The following is a 19,843-nucleotide window of genomic DNA, read 5'->3' as shown; positions in this document are numbered from 1 at the left end:
GGGTATTATATAATGAATCAACACGTTAGAGTTTTTGTATACAACAAAGAGATAATTAAAAGTGCCGTCAGAACAATATTGACACTTCCACACACAGAACAATTTAGCTTTAATATGATTATTGATGAATACGGCGATGAAAAATTTCTGTTAATGCAAAAAAACAGTTTATTGAGCTGTAGCGAGAACATATTTTTACGCTTATCTGGGAAATAGTTCAGATCCGTATTTTGTTTCCACCACACAATTGCGTTTCTCCTCTAACCCCAACACCACACTTCAAACACGGCTTAGGTACTAGACTCCCTCTTCGCACGATTTGTATGTGAGGTCCACATTTTTCATTTACGCAGGTCTTGCTACAAGGAGTTGTAGAGCCGATCATTGACCATTTTCAATTATTCTTTGTCTGAACCTTTATATATATATATATAGATTATACTTCAATCTAAATATATATTTGCCTTAATTATAATATAGAGGAGTTTGAGAGATTATCTACAATCAAACCTCTTAAAGCTAGATTCGATCTTGACAGAAGAAACCCAAAGTTGCCGAGACGAGCTCTGGTTGATCCGACAAAAACTCTGATTAAAAGTATTCATGACATCAAGAAAGACTTTCGAGGTGATGGTGCATCTCATGTGTGGTTAACATTCAGGATCCTGCGTTACATCGATGGTGTTATCGATGCTACAATGAATGACCAACGAGCGGCGACGATTATTAATTATCTCGACAATGAAAGATATTTTTTAGAGTAAAATCTATTGCGGAGCTATACAATACTTGGATTATCCATGACAAACGTGACCCTGTCCGTCTTCACACTGGAAATATTGTTACGTTAAATAACAATTCCAAACCAGGAATTTTGACTGGTATTGAAAAACCATATCATAAACGAGCGTATCCTGTGACTGCAGTCATTGATGCAATATATCCGATAAATGATAAAGCAAGCCTTGATCATCTCAAACCAAAGACATTTTCGAAAATAAATCGTGTAGCCGATTGAGTAATAGAACATTTTACAAATGCAACACGTGGAAAGAAACTAACAGATCTACGACGTGAAAAAATAAACAAATGGGCTGAATCAGTCAAAGATAAAAAAGGAGCTACAATAAATGATGTTGCTAAGTTCGAAAAATTACATTCACAGTAAAAGTAAAAACAATAACAGGAGAAGTATTATACGAGCCGAACTATTTATCGAAAGGAGCTCAGATAAATATTGTTGATCATAAGGCGCAGACTTCTGCTATAACAATATTTCCAAGAGAACCGTTAGATTTTACCAAGGAGAAATATTTGATTTTATTAACGAAATAAGTAAGAATGATCCTGTATCAGCCTGGTTATTTCAAAGTTCCGAAGAAAATCCTGACGAATTAATTAAACCTGATGGAAGTATCGATATCGAAGAAAATAAATTTGATCAGTTTGTAAGACCTAATGATGATCTTGCGTCAAAATACACCAACGATCGTGAAAAGTTGCTCAGTAATTGTTTTTCGATTCCATCAATCGCGGCTCATTTTGCAAGAGAGAAATATTCATGGAAACAACTCCGTTTAATTTTCTCGGGGATATAATATCAAGCTGTGTCGAATACGGGCACGGTGGATTATGGAATACGAGGTACGAATATAAGGATGTTATCTCGGCTGATATGGTTGCGTGTTATCCCGGAAGTTTTCTTGGAATGGGAGAGTGTTCTAAATATTTTAAGAGAACTGGACATCTAACACACGAGATGACCAGAGTATCGCTAAATGGACCTCTAGCAGATTTTGATATAAATGGATTTACACGAATTACATCATTAAAGTTTGCCGAAGGTCATCATTCTATTGTCGCTGTTCGGTTTGGGCTCCAACAGTTTTATTACGATATATGCTTGATGTAAAAATATTGATATGGTTGGTTGTAAGTGAAACAATTATATCATATAGTCCCCAGCAATAAGTTTGGTTACCACAACAAAAGAAATATTCTGATGTAACTGATTTTGAGAATAAAATCGCAAAAGATCTTGGCAGAAAAATAATTGGCAAATTTACCCAATGAGGATCATATGATCATAAACTACATTGTACAAAAAAGTAAGCGCGAATTTGATCTCGACGCTGATTTTATCATGACGCTGAAATAACAACCGAATAATCATTGTGCGAGCTGTAATACAGTAATGTTATGGCAGTATTGAAATAATAAACCAAGACAGTTTACCGTAGATAGGAGTTTTGGTCACACATGCGAAAATGTGATGCTAACCTGTCTTGAGTGTAATCGACGTCGAGGCGTCAGTTCACAAAGGTGAACGCGGTGGTAATTGCGTATCCTCAGCAATTATTTGTAATTGTTCAGGTACAAATCCACGTTGAGGAGCAGTTGAATCTAGCATAACGATAGCAGGCCTACCGGTGGATCTTATCACACTGGAAATGTTATATGTCGTCACACTCCAAATAGGATCAGTTGCTTTTTTTACCACCTTTAAGTTCACCAGGTCCATATATATATATATATATATATATATATATATATATATATATATATATATATATATATATATATATATATATATATATATATATATATATATATCTTACAGTCACATTACCTAATACTGGTTGTTTTGAGAAGGAGTCATGTCATTGTATTGATATGTGATTTTTTGTGATTGCATTGATGGGTTGCATAGAAATTGCGCGAGTAATTTCATTATTTAACGTAGCTATTACACTTAATAGACTTCCAACCCATTCACGAGATCTCATATCTTTCTGAATTATTTTCTTCTCATACTGATATCCAAACAATCGCTCAGCAAGTGTTCGACTAAATCGTTCAAAAATTACCTGATCGCGATGATTTGCTGTACGTCCTCGTTTGATTTTGACGTTATGTTTTTTCATCAGAGATGATAATGCACCAATAAATTCCTTGCCAAGATAAACATGTAGCAACTGTGACCATCGTAGGCCACCACGTTGATAAATTCGTTCAAACGCAGATGCAACTTCAGCTGCTGTTTTAGATGATAGTGATTCTGCTTCTTGATACCTACTTGCAACATCAACGACAGTCAACGCTTATTTGCATGTGCGTAATTGACGTATATCAATTTTAATATTATCGTGTGGTAAAAACAAAATATCTGCTTGATGAACTTGACTGGGAGCTCTGACAGCACACTGTGGGTACTGAATTAGTTTTGGTTGTGGTAGATAAAATGTGCCCTATCGCCTCTCTTGCTAACCAATTTGAAGCAACAGAACGTGTGACATTTGCTGCATCAGCAAGTTTACTAATCTCTGCTCTACCACTCCAATATTCTCTTGGGCTATAATAAATCGATTCCATTATAATAATAATCGGTTGAATAATTACCAGCCCATAATACTAGTTTACCTTTCATCGCGGATTTTACTAGGAAACTAGCAAGTTTTTCTCTGAGAGATTGTTTTTTAATGGAATTTAACGAGTGAATCAACTTGACATCTGCAATATGTCGTTGTTGTATCTCCTTATTCTTATACGCAACATAATGAACGTGATATTCTTGATCAATACCATTTATTGGATACTCCTCAGGTCTTGGCTGATCTTTCTCGTCAGGTCGGATATCAAGTCGGGTTCCAGGACCACAATAATTATATCGAAGAAGATGTTTTTCTCCTGGGTATTTAGCCCATGGAGCTCCTGGTAATGGTCCAAATGAAGCAGCCATATCACCACCTGTTTTCTTTGACTTGTCAAGGGAGGTAATTTTTTATTTTTGTACCACATTTCACACACTTGCCTGTAAGTGCGCGCTTTTTATTTTTCGCTATTATTGTTGTTAATCCACTGGTGGGGGTGTATGGTCTGCCTCGAACACAATATAAATTCATATTTATGTACAACATGGATATCATTGATTTCTCTTCGACACGAAAGCAAGAACCAATCAAACATCATCCAGCGCTTCCAAATTCTATCAGAGCAATTATCATAGGTCCATCTGGGTCTGGTAAGACGCAATTATTACTTAGCTTGATAATGATATGGCTCTAGTGGGATAACTTATATTTAGTTGCTCCGTCGTAGTTGATCAGCGATGCTACCATGTACTTAAAGATTTTAATGAAAATGCAAAATTGTTGGACGAGGATGATTTTGATATTATTGATTTTATCACTAATATTGATGAAGCCCCATCTGTAGATGACCTCGATGGATTTATTAATAATCTCGTAGTATATGATAATGTGATGCTGACGAAACAATCAAATCCAGCTCGGATATTTTCTCGAGGCAGACACTAAAACTCAGACGTGATTTATGTTACTCAGCGATATACACAAATAATTAAAGTAATCAGAGATAACTGCAATATTTTAGTTGTGTTTAATGGAGTTGATACACATACTCTGCGAAATATTCATCAGACTTGGTGTTCAGGGAATATGGATATGATTAAGTTCAAAATGACCAACAATGAGTGTCCAGGTGGGTAAACAAACACGCATACAAATTTGAAAACACGAGCGACAATGATAAAGTAATAAAATGAGCTAACCCAACTAGAGAAAATGTCGGTCTATTCGAGGCTTCGGTTTGACGTTATTGACCTTGTATTTTCATTTGTTTTTCGTATGAAGCTTAATGTTCAAGGAAGACTAGCTCCAAAATTAGTCTGTTCACCCTCACTGCTGCTAAACTTCATTCATTGTTTTCCCTACTACAAGTTTCGCCCAAAATAGAACAGTTTGAATTTGGAAAATATGCTAGTAGACATCTTCCAGGTCTATACACACAACATATACAAAGGGAATGTTTTTCATATTTAAAAAATTTAACTTTTACGTGGTTATTAGTGATATGGTCATATTTACATATATACAGCAGTACGAAATTATATTACTATGATCCTAAATGTCATAGAATTGTGTACATTTATTGTTTATGAATATTTGGAATAGAATGCACTCGGGTATCGTATATATGTACAGCGTTACCTGAGGGTAGTTTATCTATATCATACATTATTATATGCTCATCGATTGTCTGTTAACTTTACATTGTCAGAATCGTTCAGTATTTTACGATACTGCACACCTTCATATTACATTCACGTGCATAAAGGAACTACTTTCTATTTTAAACAAACAATGAAAGCAGATGCCAGCACTTTTGATTTGTAAACAAATCATGTACACTCGCATAGTAGGCGCTTTACGTTTTGGTTGATTAAATTTGTTTCTGAATGAAGTAAAGCAGATGTTTCGTGGCCTGCCACAAACCAGCTACTTTGGCACATTCCGCGTTAACTTTTTTGATACAATGTTTCTGGTTTAGGCTAGCTATACAGTAGACACAAGAAAGGGTCCTTACAAATAACATACAAGTTGCAAGGCATATACTGTCTTCTTTAGCTGGTAATAAGAATGACAAAATGTATACTTACAGTTTTATATCCGGAATTTCCTCAAAATGTACTTTCTAAGTTCTGCAAATCAGAATTACATGAGCAATGTCATAGGTTCTCAACCTTGATTACACATTTCGAAATTGTACTGCAATTTCAAATATATGTTCAATTACATCCTCCTTACCGCACTCAAAATGAAATAAACATTAAATTCCATAGCGTCGTTTTGATAATTGCAATTGAAAGACTTCATATTTTTAACACATTATGATTTCAAACATTCAATGACAGAAACAGAAACACATTTGCAGATGTCAACGCGCTTCTCCCTCGCTTCTTCAATCCGATGTATTTCATGTGGAATTGTCACATAAAAATCCAGTCCATACTCACGAAATTTCGTAGAATTGAAACAAAATACCAAAATCTATTCATTCCAGATCAAATGGAAAAGTTGTTGCAATGCGCATTCATTCACAATATGACTCCGAATTTCAATTTTATCTAGACACGCCATTTTCTTTCTAAGTTCAAATGTATCTGGTCGGAGTTCTGTGCACAGTAATAATGTTGTTGTTGTGTAATGATGAATCTGCGCTTGTGTTTTTAGTTTAGAATACGGCATACATTTAGTTACTTTGTTTCTTGTGGTGTATTTTGTTAATATAATTAAGCATTAGGTAGAATAAGAAAATGAGCATATAATTAAAAGGTTACTGCATTTTTGTATAAGAAAATATGTACTGGTTTTGTCAAATGGATATACTGCACTCCCAAGGTCGTGCAGTATTTACATCCGAAAAACTCGTTCATATTTTGCCATACAAATGTAGTAACCTATAATTGTTTCCACGTAATGAGTTCGGTTCACTTCATGTTGCACGAGTGAAGTGCTTACGATGGGAAAACCGATACTACCTTCAGCGCACTGGCTATGCATTGGAACATAACCAATCTACATATAGGCTAAAGGTACGAATATTCAAACTACAGATTACGGAAAGTCTTGTAATTGAGCGGTCCTCTTTACGGCGCAATATCTCCAACTGTGGAGGTATGTGAATTGTATTTTCTTATCTATATTATAGGATAGACTTGTTTTATTCTGATATTTATCGTGCATTTTTTATAGTTCCGAACTGTGTAATGCAGTGTTAGATTTTGTTTTCAGGTTCACCAGTATATAACTAAACAGAAGGATTGTATTCATATAAATGTTGCATGAATTCAGGGTTGAGAGAATGTTATTGCAAGATTCTCGTCAGATAGAGGTTCACATATGAACCTGATTATTATGATAAACTTATATGGCAGTCCGGATGATTTTTATAAAATGATCAACTCCACTTACGCGCATGGGTCACGAACGTCATTGCAATTTATACATGACCGTGTCAATAATTTTATACGGGCTTAGATATTATAATTTCAGCTGAAAAGTAAAGGGCTGAAGGGGCGACGGAACAATAGAGCGTAAGTGACAGAACTATGCTGAATCTTTGTGTTTGCACCGTATAGTAGGTGTTTTAGCCGTGGTGCTAATTTGGGCTGGTATATACCCGGTGTGCTGCTGTCAGCGGTGACGCTGGACCTGAGGAAGAGGGTGGTTATTTCGTGTTGAGGGAACAAAGTTTCAGAACCAACGGTTATGCAGGGAACAAGAGGTTTTACAAATCATTGGGTAGTCTGAGGGGCGTACCATTCGTGGTTTCTTCTTGATTATCCGGCAGTATGGTGGGGCAGAAATTACCTTGTGTTTATGAATTGGACTCCGCAAGATGTGTCCCAGTTTATATTAAATCGGTTATCATTATTTGAGCAACAGTCATTATTTTTATGAAACCAGGTATCACTATTTTAGTGAAGCCATATCATTGTTTTGAAACTCGCATATCATTGTTTGAATGATTGTTTCTTCTTGTTCTAATTTTTAATTTCATTTGTTTTTGACTGTTCGTTTTATATTACATCTTACAATTCGTAAAAGTTGGAACCGTATCATTATTCGTTATATTACTTCAGTTACTGCTCAGTTAACTCGGTGTTAACTCGGCGTTCATCATTGTGTCCACAATCCAGTCTTGGCATTTATACGTACAAATTTGGAGTAGGATTTTTCAATCTTTAATCATCTATAAATAAACATCGTATTTTCATTTGTCATTCTTGGTGTCTTCATTGTAATAATCTGACCCTAATCCGTTTCATATTGTTACACTAACGTTGTTTCAACTTGAATGTTAGATGCATTAAAGAAACGTCTTTCTTACCTGTCACTGCTACGGTCACATGAAGTGTGTTGATAATCCAGCCAAGAATATCGATTTAAATCTTATCCAGGCCCTAAACATGTATAACGCGTCAGTCGGGAATATTAAAGGATCCCTTGGAGACCTGCGTAGCTTTAATCTTAAACTAAGAGGTCAAATATTTCACATTTTTCGTACTACAGGCCATGTTAGGCCTTCCAATCCTCAACGCAACTTGCATGTTCTCTTGATAAAATAATTTAATGCTTTTGTAAGTTTATTTGTACGATTAAGGGCTTTTGGTAATGCACAATTCCGTACTGGTGGGTGGGGGATTGTACTCCGTTACGAAATGGCTCAACAACATGGTTGTAGGGATGTCCTATTTCTTTCAATTACGTACCTGCACCATTTAGGAGTGAGTGTGAAATAATAACTTGTAATAAAAGTAGTTCCATAACTTTTTGTCCAGACTTTGATAGGGTGTACAAGCTATACGGAGACTGTATGTAGTGACAAAGAAATGCCACCGACACTTATGAACAGTCCATTCGGAGGCAAGGAAAAGTGAATTTCAATTGAAGTTGGTGAAATTGAACACGAGTTTTTCTGCACGCTGTTTGCAAATGAAAGGATTCTAGTCGGCCCTGAACAACCTCGACAGCAATTCCTAAAGCAAGGTACGAAAACCTGTATTGGTCTATTGTTTTTTCAAAATTTTACACTCGCTCAAAATTGATACTTTCATATCTATGAATTTTCTCCATGCAACTAGTAATGCCTGTCAACTTCCTTTTGCACCAAAGACTATTAGGCAATACGGTAAAATCGGTTAGCCATTAATAATAAATTTTGAAGTGATTAGGAGGATGCAACACCAAACCGAACCAGACTGGATCGGATTTTCGTTCAGAATAATGGAATATCCTTAAGTGGAATAAATGCCAGCTATATAGTTCGTTCACGATATAGACAATAGATCGGCTCTTTAATGCATGTCCTGAAAGGTCTCGCTCTGTATTTTATACATTTGGTCCATTTCCACTGTCTTGTAACCAAGGCCACAAATATGCTGTGTGCGTGTGTATATATATATATATATATATATATATATATATATATATATATATATATATATATATATATATTCATTTATTTTAATTTATGTTTAATTTATTTATTATTTATTTTTATTTATTTTTAATTTATTTATTTTTAATTTTAATTTTATTTATTTTTGATTTTAGTTAATTTAGTTATTTTTAATTTTAATTAATTTAGTTATTTTTAATTTTAATTTATTTATTTTTAATTTTAATTTATTTATTTATTTATTTATTGATGCAATCGACAACATAGATCTGAAAACCAAGCTATAAAATGTTGACAAAGAAAACGAACGAATTCATATACCATTTTAGATAGGGCTGCTTCATTATGTATACAAGTGTAAAGTAATGGAACATCCACAATGGTTTGGTTTACAAATGTCCTCATTGTTTTATTGCAGTTTTAATATTTGAGTATTTATTGTCATTGATTGTTTGATTGACTAGTCACTTTTTGGTGACTTGATCTTTTTCAAGCCGCTTTAGATGAATACATTGATCATACAAAATAGAAACAATTGTTTCTATTTTATTTTGGAGACCTAAAACGATCTCAACAAAAAATACTAGTATACATAAAACAAAACAAATTTAAAATCAAAACAAATCACAACATATTAAATTTAATATAACTAAAGTCGCTAGCTATAGCTGCAGCACTGCCATTAGGTGTAATAGCTTTGAGATTCTGTAATTCCAGAACTGACGTACGTGGGTTACGCTGATTTGTACATGTTTAAATAGTTTGTGGTTGCAGCTAATTTTCTAATACATACTGTTTTTCTTTTCTTTTCAGTTAGCAGTTTAGCAGTGTACCTAACACAGTTCACCTTCCAGGTCACTTAAATTATATATTTCCCTGTTCAAAGTACCTTGTAAAGGTGTTTTGTATCGCTGATTGCGATTGTGCAGACGAAGAAAATTTTAAAAATTTGTCCGATGTCCAGGTGGCATTCTGTGTAAAACTTAAAATAGACGATACGAGTAGAAATATCTAATAAGTTATGACACATACGCTGGATCAGTAGATCTCATTTTTTGACCAACACAAACAAAATTTGGAAGAAAAGAAAATGTAACAATACCTGATTGACACAAGTGTACTTGAAAAAAAGATTGGTGTTTAGTATGTTCATATTTTGCCTTGCTTTTATTAAACTTTCTTCGCAATAGAACTTTGGAGACAAGCATAACACAACCTTGCTCTTCTCTTGTTAACACTAATAGTGATATAAAATGGTCCAATATAATTCACTGAATGATAAATATGTTGCATATCAAGTGTTTCTTTTGAATAGCTTTAAATGGGTGAAACCTTGAAACCTTAACTTGATAGCACATATCTGTTTTGTAAGTGCACCACTAGGCAATCGAAGACGATAAATCGCGCATGTCTATCACCTAGATTTGAGTGAAGGAAACACTACGCTCCAAGGACACCAACCAAGCTCCAAGAAATCTTGATAATAGAAGTCTTAATTTCAGATTTGATCAATAACGGATCAGATGGGTCCAGAGCGGTAATAAACTCAACCAATCAGATAATAACTCGCTTCTTTAACATGTATGCTGATCGTTCATTATCAAAATAGTTCATAATATTCCAAGTCTCAAATTAAAAATACGGTTTCCAGAATAGTGGAAAGCTGATTATCGAACTGTTCCAAGATCCTGATGATATATGCTTCTAATCCAAGTTTGATCGAAATTGGACAACACGTATGCCTTATAGATTTATAACAGGTTCAGCTAATTAAATGCAAGATTACATCATTAAGAAGCGTGTTAACCCTAACCAGTGGTCGTGACTATACTAATATATTCTGTTCGGTTCATTCAGGTATTAACAATAGAACTTCAAATGTGGATGTCCAGTCAGAATGATGGAAATCGTATTGTAAATAGAAACATTCAATTATTCTCATGTATCCCGAAATTTTTATTCATTATCAATGTGCATACAAATTAAGTAGATAGTTATGAATAATTGAAAGCGATAATAGATTTCAGGGATATATATGAGCATTATATACATATATGAATCATTTTTTGCTCCATTTTATTTGTACCTTTTTCAGCCATGTTAATGGGAGGTAAACACGTATGTTCACGAAATAAACTAATTTTCCTTATAAGGTTTGAAAAATCGGTCCGTTTAATTCAGTCCTTCAAGCAAACCTAATAGAATCAAGATTGACGAAGATTGACGAAGACAATGGCGCCAGTTCAGTAGTTGAAACTAATAAGAAAACGAAGACAACGTGTGTTGTCGAAGGTAACATACAAATATGCTTTGAAAATAATAATAATAATAATAATAATAATAATAATAATAATAATGATAATAATAATAATAATAATAATATTGTATTTATTTATTATTTATTTATTTATGTTTTATTTATAGAGGGTGCCTCATTAGTCAAGGGCTATTATCCTTTGAGGCCCTCTTAAGGAGAGTATAACAATGTACATTATATCAAGATAGCATTAATTACTGTTTATTTTAACATGTTTAGTATTAAAATACGAAATTCCATTATCTATCAGAAACAAATAAATGCTCATGATATCTATTCTTAAATACTCTAGTATCTTCAGCAGATTTTACATGTAGTGGAAGCTTGTTCCACAGACCTGTATCAGAGTATTGGAAGCTCTTTTTAAATTGCTCTGTTCTTGGTTTTGGTGCTTGAAGGTTTCCATGTGATATAGATCTCAATTGCTATTGTGTTGAAAAAGGCCTGAATGAGTCCTGAAGATACTCTGGTGCAGTTCCATGTAAACATTTATATAAAATAAATGCCTTTTGAAAATCTATCCTGTCATATTGTGAACCATTTGAGTTCTGTAAACAATGCTTTTGAGGGACCGCTCTGGTGGCATAGTGGTTAGAGCGTCCGCCTAAGATGAGGGCGGTCGCAGGTTCGATCCCCGGCCGAGTCATACCAAAGACTTCTAAAAATGTTACTAACAGCTGCCACACTTGGCGCTCAGCATTAAGAGGTTAGTGTTAGGATTGGTCTTCCTGGTGTCAGGATAATGTGACTGGGTGGGACATCATGCTACATGTCTCCGGCATTATGCCCCAGTGTCTGACATCACTATAAACTGCCACACTGCAGACATCGTAGCGATATGACTGAAAAATTGTTGAAGCTACGTTAAAAATCCAAAGCACACACGCTTTTGAGGGATGATCAATAGATGCATCTAAAATTACGCGTGCTGCTCGTTTCTGATGTTTATTAATCCTGTCAAGTTTAGACTTAGCACAGTTTCCCCATACATCTGAAGAATAATCCATTGTTGGAAGAATATATGACTTCTAGTATAGATTGCGAGTTTCCATAGGCAAATATTTCTTGATTCTGCTAAGTAGGGCAATTTTGCATGACAGTGTTTTACTAAGCTTGTCAATATGGTCATTGGACAATAAATTATTATCTACGGACACACCTACAAGTTTTTCACTTTTGACATTTTCTAACGGATGATTATTTTTTGCAAGAGATGGTTCCGGGTTCCCTGACTTGTGTAGCTTTTGTGATGTCCCCAAAGTCATACATTTTGTTTTACCTTCATTAATTACCATCCTAACTTGTATTGCTCAGGTTTGGACTCTAATAAGGTCTGAGTTTAATCTCATTTGGATAATTTCAGTATCAGAACTAGATGTATACAATGTTTCATCGTCTGCAAACAAATCTGAAGTTGTGGATTCATTATAGAATGGTAGATCATTGATATAGATAAGGAAGAGGCGAGGGTCTAAAACTGAGCCTTGAGGGGACCACTGAATGAATAGTGCGAGTTTGAGAGATAATATTGCCAATGCTTACTTGCTGAGACCTTCGCATTAGGTATGATCTAAACCAGTTTAAAGATGGGTTGTCGAACCTGTAAAGTTCAACTTTTGCAGCAGAATTTCATGATCAACGAGATCAAAGGCTTTCTTGTATTCAAGAAAAACAATCACAGTCATATGTCCATTATCCATTTCCTTCAGCCAAAGAGCAATTAGTTTGGTAAGTTCTGTTTGGCACGATGGTACTGTCTAAATCCTGACTGCGCTTTATGAAATAGAGAGTATGTTTTCAAAAAATGTATTGACCTGAATGGCTACATGCTTTTCAAATAATTCTGACAATACATGTAGAATTGATATTAGTCTATAATTCCCTGGATCCTCCTTTTCTCCTTTCTTAAAGATAGGTGTAACTTTTGCACATTTCAGTATATCTGAAAAATTACCACTCATTATGCTTAAGTTTATGATATGCGTTAATGACTTTATTATTACTGGTGCAGCAATTTTAAGAATTTGTGGACCAATACCATCCAATACAGAGGATTTATAAATATTTATCTTAATTAGCATATCAAAAACATTAGCTTTACTAACATTAGCTATTGAAAAATAATTATCATCAGGAATTTTAGCTCTTATAAATAACAGAAGAGCATCAAGTTCAGTTGGGATGTTAGTCTGGTTCTGAATACTGTTAATTGAGATGCTTATGAAGAAATTGTTGAACATTTCCACAATGTCTTGTACAGATGTTGCTATGTCCTCATTTTGCTTAAGTCTATGGGGAACAAAACTGTTTTTGGGTGGGTTCAGCTCTTTTAAATGCTTCCACAATGTCTTGGTACTCTTAATTTCATCAATAGACTGTTGATACTAGTTCCCTTTTGCCGTACCTATCAGGTGCTTAGTTTTATTCCTCAACTTTATATATCTTTTCATGTTTTTTTTTCTTGTGGAAATTATCTCTTAGGTGCCTAGCCTAATTGATCCCATGGGTAATCCACTTGGGTGTAATCTGGTGTTTAACCCTTTTTGTTTTAATTGGGGCATGCTTGTCTAAGGCTGCATGGAACATCTGATAACATTTGTCTAAGGCAGTGTTGACATCAGCTATATTGCAGACTGACTGGAATGTTTGCAAACCAAAATCATCTAAGAACATTTTCTCATCAAACTGTTTAAAGTCCATGTATTGTATTTCAATGTTTTGACCATTTTTAGACTGGGTAGTGGTCACTCAGTGCGTACACTGGCATATTAATTCGCTTATGTTTTCAGGTTTATTAGTATAGACATAATCAATGATAGTAGCACTTTTATGTTACTCTCGTTGTGGTGTTAATTAATTGGGTAAAGTTGTAAGTTTCAAAGTTACTTATCCATGTTAATGGTGGCGTTTTCATGTAGTCAATGTGAAAATCATCAAATATGATAGTTTCTAAATGTTCCTTTAGTAATGCTTTTTTAATTTGCACCTCAGATCTATCAATCCAGTCAGCTGTGGAACTAGGTGGCCTGTAAACTGAACGTAAGAGTATTGGCTTTGATTGGGCAATAGTTATTTCAATCCAGATACTCTCGAGCCCAGTAGTCTCTAGACGTCTGTTAAAACTAATGAAATTGTCCACACAAGAGAAGAATACCTCCACTCCCATGGATTCCATATCTTTTCGTTCAAAGTTGAACCCTTGTATCTGGAGAGTCAAATCATCACAATCATCCGAAAGAAAGATTTCACATAGACCTTGAATATTGCCTGATCTATCTTATTAACTTAATATCATTCAGTTTAGGGAGCATGTCTTGAATATTTAGGTTGATGACTTGCAGACTTCATTTGAAGAGGCCCAAGACATAACAATTTTGAACAGAGGATTGATTTTCAGACAATGTAGTATGCAATGTATTGTTTTTAGACTTGATATTTATTTTCATCACCTGGAATATTTACATAAACACATGAAGACGATAGCATACAAGATCCATCTGTTGTACCATGACCACATGTAGTGAATACATGGGAATGTTCAATATGAGACTGATTTACATACATACAAGAAGACATTGATATATTAGACACTTGAGGATCTTCAGAGGGAAAAGTAACTTGAACAGTGTCACATAGCTGTTTACATGTTAACAAGTCGCACTTTGTACACAAATCTGATAGTGCATGAAACCTGTTTATAGAATTATAATTATTACATTGAAAAGTATTCACATATTCTAATACATTTTGTTGCTGCATATCTGTTGCATAGGTCTGTGCATCATTGCCTTCTACCTATTGGTATGTGCACAGCTTTGGCTTATGACCTAGTTCGTTACAAACATGGCAACGAATCTGTTTTCCATGCAGACACCGCTGTGCTACATGACCGTGCTCTCCACAATACAAGCAATTTTCTGACTCATGACTAACCCATTTTATAAGTCTTATGTACTGGTTTATATTAACGAGTAAGGCAGTACCTCTGTTGGACAAGTGGATTCGGTGTCGCTGGTATAAGTGTTGGTTCACTCGATTGTCTTTGAAGAAGGTCCTGTATTGCGGAACAAAGAGTATTTGAAAATTTTCACACAATGCACTTAGGGTATCATTCAGTGGAGTCATAATTACATGCCTTCTAGGCGGTAGAACTGCGATGATTATTTTTCACTATGTGGTTTTAGAGCTGATGACATACAACAAGCTTTCACAATCATCACCAATGCTCTTTAAATATTGGACATTACTGTAATTATTGTTACCAATGAGAAGAATTACAGTATGAAATGGTGACATATTCATTTCCAAAATTTTTTTCTGTAATATTATTAATAGTTGCACCTCTGTGGTTTTTATGTCAGGTTTATATAATCATCTTGTTCTTACTCCTTTGATTATTGATGATTATTTTAGCCATGAATTGTAAATATACCATCAACAATCGCAGTCAATCTTGAATGTGATGCAATTGATTGCAGCAATTAAGTAGATATTTAAAAATCCAGTCAGGCTCAACAGGGATATATTTTATATACATTCACACCTCAAGCGCCCCCTGGATTTTTGATTGTTTTATAGCCCATTAATCCGGTCTATCTGCAATGTCAAAATCCGCTATTATCAAGGATACATTTCAAACTTACTGACCAGACCGAACAAATGTGACTTCCTCCACAGAACGGATCATTGTTATGATTGAGAATATTTGATGGCAGGGCTATGTTTCTCCATGACTTGGAAATTTTACGAAAGTTTCAGCGATGATATGGTTGATATTATTTTTTAGCTCGTCGTACTTAAATCCTGGTAATTTAAATGCTGGTTATTCTGTTTCGGTTATTTTATAATGATTGAGAAACAACCGTCTAAGATTCTTTATATAGGGTTTTGTAAAACGTTCATTGTATCTAATCACTGTTTCAATGATAGCTTTGTTAACATTTTTAAGATCTGGTGTAATCTGGTTTTGATGTTGTATCGTTTCAATAATCTGTTGTTTTATGTCGTTATTATAATATTGTGCAATATTGGAGAGAAAAAAAAACTTTGTAGATCGCCAACTGCACGTGCATGCTCAAGTTTAATTACGTCGAAAGATGATTTGAAAAATTCTTGATCGATGCTTGTTGGTATATTATTGTCATATTTATATATATGATCCTGCATGTTGGGTATTAATTCACCATCAGAAACATACAATTTTAAGATAGAGGTAGCGTCAACGATGCTTCAGGTGGTACTTTGGGCCATCATAACACATTTCGGATCGATGAAGAATATATATCAACGGAATAAACTAGCAAAATTATTTCTATATTGGCTGATAATGAACAGTAATAGTAATTTTGGATTCCTTGTCTGTTACAGATTTTATTCTGCGCTGGAATTCATCGTTGATTTGGTCGATTTGATAACTGCCTGTATGTATACTCACAACATTCCAGTCTGGTTTTCCATCTAGTTTATTTTTATACGAAAATACAAGAGAATTATTTGCTTGCAACGCACCAAATGAATTTTATCTAATATTTGGCCAGTTGTGATATACTCGCACTTATTCTAGTGCTATTTCTTTCGCTGGAATTGCCGTTGGAAAGTTGAGGCTAAATTCAGGATTGGTTGAACTTGCTGATATCATCGTGGTTTTTGACGGAGTTGTATTACCGACTATCTGTTACATTAATTCTTGCGATAACGACATTATTTACAAACCCTGATTTTAAATTAGGATACTAAATCCAGATTTTCTAAATCGGAAGTAGATTCTGAAAGAGTCATTGCCTCATTGTAAATCTTAATCATTTCTGTAAACACAGTATCTGATATTATTCCATCTCTAAGACCTGACGATATCAATGAAGATAATTTGGAGTATGCTAGCGTCGCTGTATGCAACTTTATTGTATAATCATGGAATTTTGTATTTGTACATGTAGATATAGTTTTTGCAAAGATATTACGAACACCAGCAATTGTTGTTGCAGCTGAAACACAAATTGTTACAACTGATGGCGATGTCATTGTTATTCTTGATAGCAATACTCTGGTTCCAGCGATAACAGCGGACACCGAATACACAATTATGTCAACGACAACTACACGTTTGCGATATTTTTTACTTTTACTGTATACTCATTAACGATATATTTCAGTTTTGGTTTGCCTCTCACATACTTGATTGTATCCATAATGTTGAACGTCGATTGGGGAGCTCATTATATTTAAAGTAGGTAGTAGTTTAGTGACTAATTCAAGACAACAAACCTAGTACAACAAATCTAATATTTTTTCTTCGGGTTCCACAACAAATGTTTCCTCGTGGTTTTGATTCAAAATCACTAACATAGATCCAGAGGATCCAGTTAGTGGATCGCCGCGATATTGTGGTAGATATCGTAAATGTCGTAGTACCGAGTACTGAGAACCTGTACATACCGGTAACTTCAGCGCGATGTTTGATGGATTGTTTGAGTGGTGTCAATAATGCTGATCCCGACGCTGTCGTATATCCTACACTGTCAGTGATCTTTTTTATTTCTGATAGTTTAATACCGATAAATGTTGGCTTTCCAAAGAAATCATCAAAAATTCCGTTTATATTTTTGCGAAAATTTATAAACGATTGTTCATGATAAGAGTATTCAGATCTAAATGTGGTCATTCCATCATTGATTGTCTTTGACGGGTTCATCATCGGAAGGTCGCTATCATCGACATATTTCTTCGTTGCAGCGTCATCGCTTGATTCTGGTTCTCCAAAACCAGTAATTTTATTATTAGCTATATTAGAGAGCCAGTCATTGTAACACCGGCGGTTAGTAAATGATCATTATTCTCAGTTCCTATCGTGTTGTTGTTGCTGTCTATGTATCTTTTTGTTGCCACTTCATCGACAAATTTTGGTTCTCTCTCATTAATAATTGCATTTTTACTTATGTAGTGATCACAATACATACTATCTCCAATTACCCTGGTGCGTCCAGTAATCTCTCCCATGAGTGTTAAAATCCATTCCTCCGAGTTTTTAATTTTACCGTTTTTAGTAAACAGCACTAAGTTATTTTTGGTCACATCTGGAACCCACAGAATAATACGTTAACGGGATATTGCTCTTTAATCGTCCATGCTTATCCTGAAAAACAACGACTTATTTTGGTCCACATTTGCGAGACACAAAAGATTAGCGAGTTCATCCTTGACCTCGTCAAGGGTTGCATATTTAGATAAGTCGCCTTGCTGAGTTTTACTCAGGCGAGGAGATCTTCCGTAAATTCTTCCATTATACTTTAAGATCTGTTTAAAATGACGGTGGACATCTATACCGTCTGCTTGTATACTCTTGCACGACTTTATGAGGTGGTATTAGGGACCTTGACACAGCGTAGAATACAGCAATTACTTCACGGCCACATATTGACGGATCGGGTATTGTCTGTGTTTGTAAAGTTGAATACCAGACGGGAGTGTTTTGAAGATAAGTGCTTTGCACTCTGCCGACATATTTTAAAAATTCTTTTGGTGGCGCCAACTCATACGAATCAAAATAAACAACTCCACGTGGATCAATCGCGTATGCAACCCAATGAGTACCTTTTCCAGAACTTCCATCGAGATTAATGATACCGGTTTCAACACGGTTTGTTAAATTTGGCAATTGATCACGCATAAAACACCTCTGAAGTTCTTGATGTTTAATGTTTTAGCAGCATCAAATAAATCAAAGTTTAACATAGGAAGGAGACGCCTTGCATCAAATAAAGTGTCCCGGGAAGTATCAGACCGTTTCCGTACCACGAGTGGGAGTTCCTGGCAGACTTAGACCCTTTCCCTTTTTTGTAAGCTTTTATTGCGTCACCTGTTGCTTTCTTTAGTGTCATCCCAGCAGCAGTTCCGACAGCTCCAAGTGCAGCTGCTGGGGCTGCAGCGGCTATTAACGTTGGTATAGCTGCAAGAAGTGAAAATATACCACCCGTCTTGACAGCATATTTCATTGCACTCGCAGAATGATTAAGTGGTACGCCAGTCTTTGAATGTTTGGAGTTATTGAAGTGCCTGAGTTGACGTTCAGACCACTTTCGATTTGTTCTTTTCATAGTGATATTTTTATTCCACAGTTCTTTGCTGATTTCGATTGAAGTTTTTTTAAATCTGATCAGGAGTCAGAGTAACACTAACGTGATGATATGACATTATAATATCATGAGCGATTTAACGACATGTTTTCCACTGAGGAATCAATGCCTCTCATTCGTCCACCAACACCGTCAAGTAACATTGTTTTGTCGGAGAGTATAACAACGATTGTTCTGTAACCACCAGCGGGTAGTCAAGCTATACGAGCTCGGAAGTGTATATCAACGACTGATTGTCTGAACAAATCCAAATGTACAGGGAAACGTAATAAATCGGATACAGCGTTGTGAAATCCCGATGAGATATTTGCAAACCAGAATCAACATTCTGATCACGCCCCATAAATGTCATCAACCAATGATTAGTACGTGCAATATGACTATTATCAAAATTTAGTAAGACTTCTTCAGAAGGTTCTTGATGTGCATTTATTCTCAAAGAAACCTTAGAAACTCCATGTGTCAAACACCATTGATTTTGTTCCTGCGAATCTACTTTGGCATTTTCCTGAAACGCAATGAATATATGTCGTGGTGCTGACAACCCCTGCTGTCATGTGAATAAACCAGCAGCATTACTTTGAATACTGAATGTGGTCATCGTCAACCATGATAATGTTAATTTATCACC

At 35.1% G+C, this 19,843-nt stretch overlaps 1 long non-coding RNA gene across 1 annotated transcript; it reads left to right on the top strand.

Moving 5' to 3' along the window:
* The first annotated feature begins 6,421 nt into the window (after positions 1-6,421).
* Positions 6,422-9,815, top strand: LOC149798695 (uncharacterized). The gene is made up of 3 exons (XR_016420839.1): positions 6,422-6,476; positions 8,144-8,351; positions 9,577-9,815. It is a non-coding gene; the product is annotated as an uncharacterized LOC149798695 (long non-coding RNA).
* Positions 9,816-19,843: the final 10,028 nt, after the last annotated feature.

Source organism: Sinohyriopsis cumingii, chromosome 5 (genome assembly GCF_028554795.1).
Source record: "Sinohyriopsis cumingii isolate HCF-2022 chromosome 5, ASM2855479v2, whole genome shotgun sequence".
NCBI classification, from domain to species: Eukaryota; Metazoa; Mollusca; class Bivalvia; order Unionida; family Unionidae; genus Sinohyriopsis; species Sinohyriopsis cumingii.
This window is presented reverse-complemented; position numbering and strand designations above follow the sequence as displayed.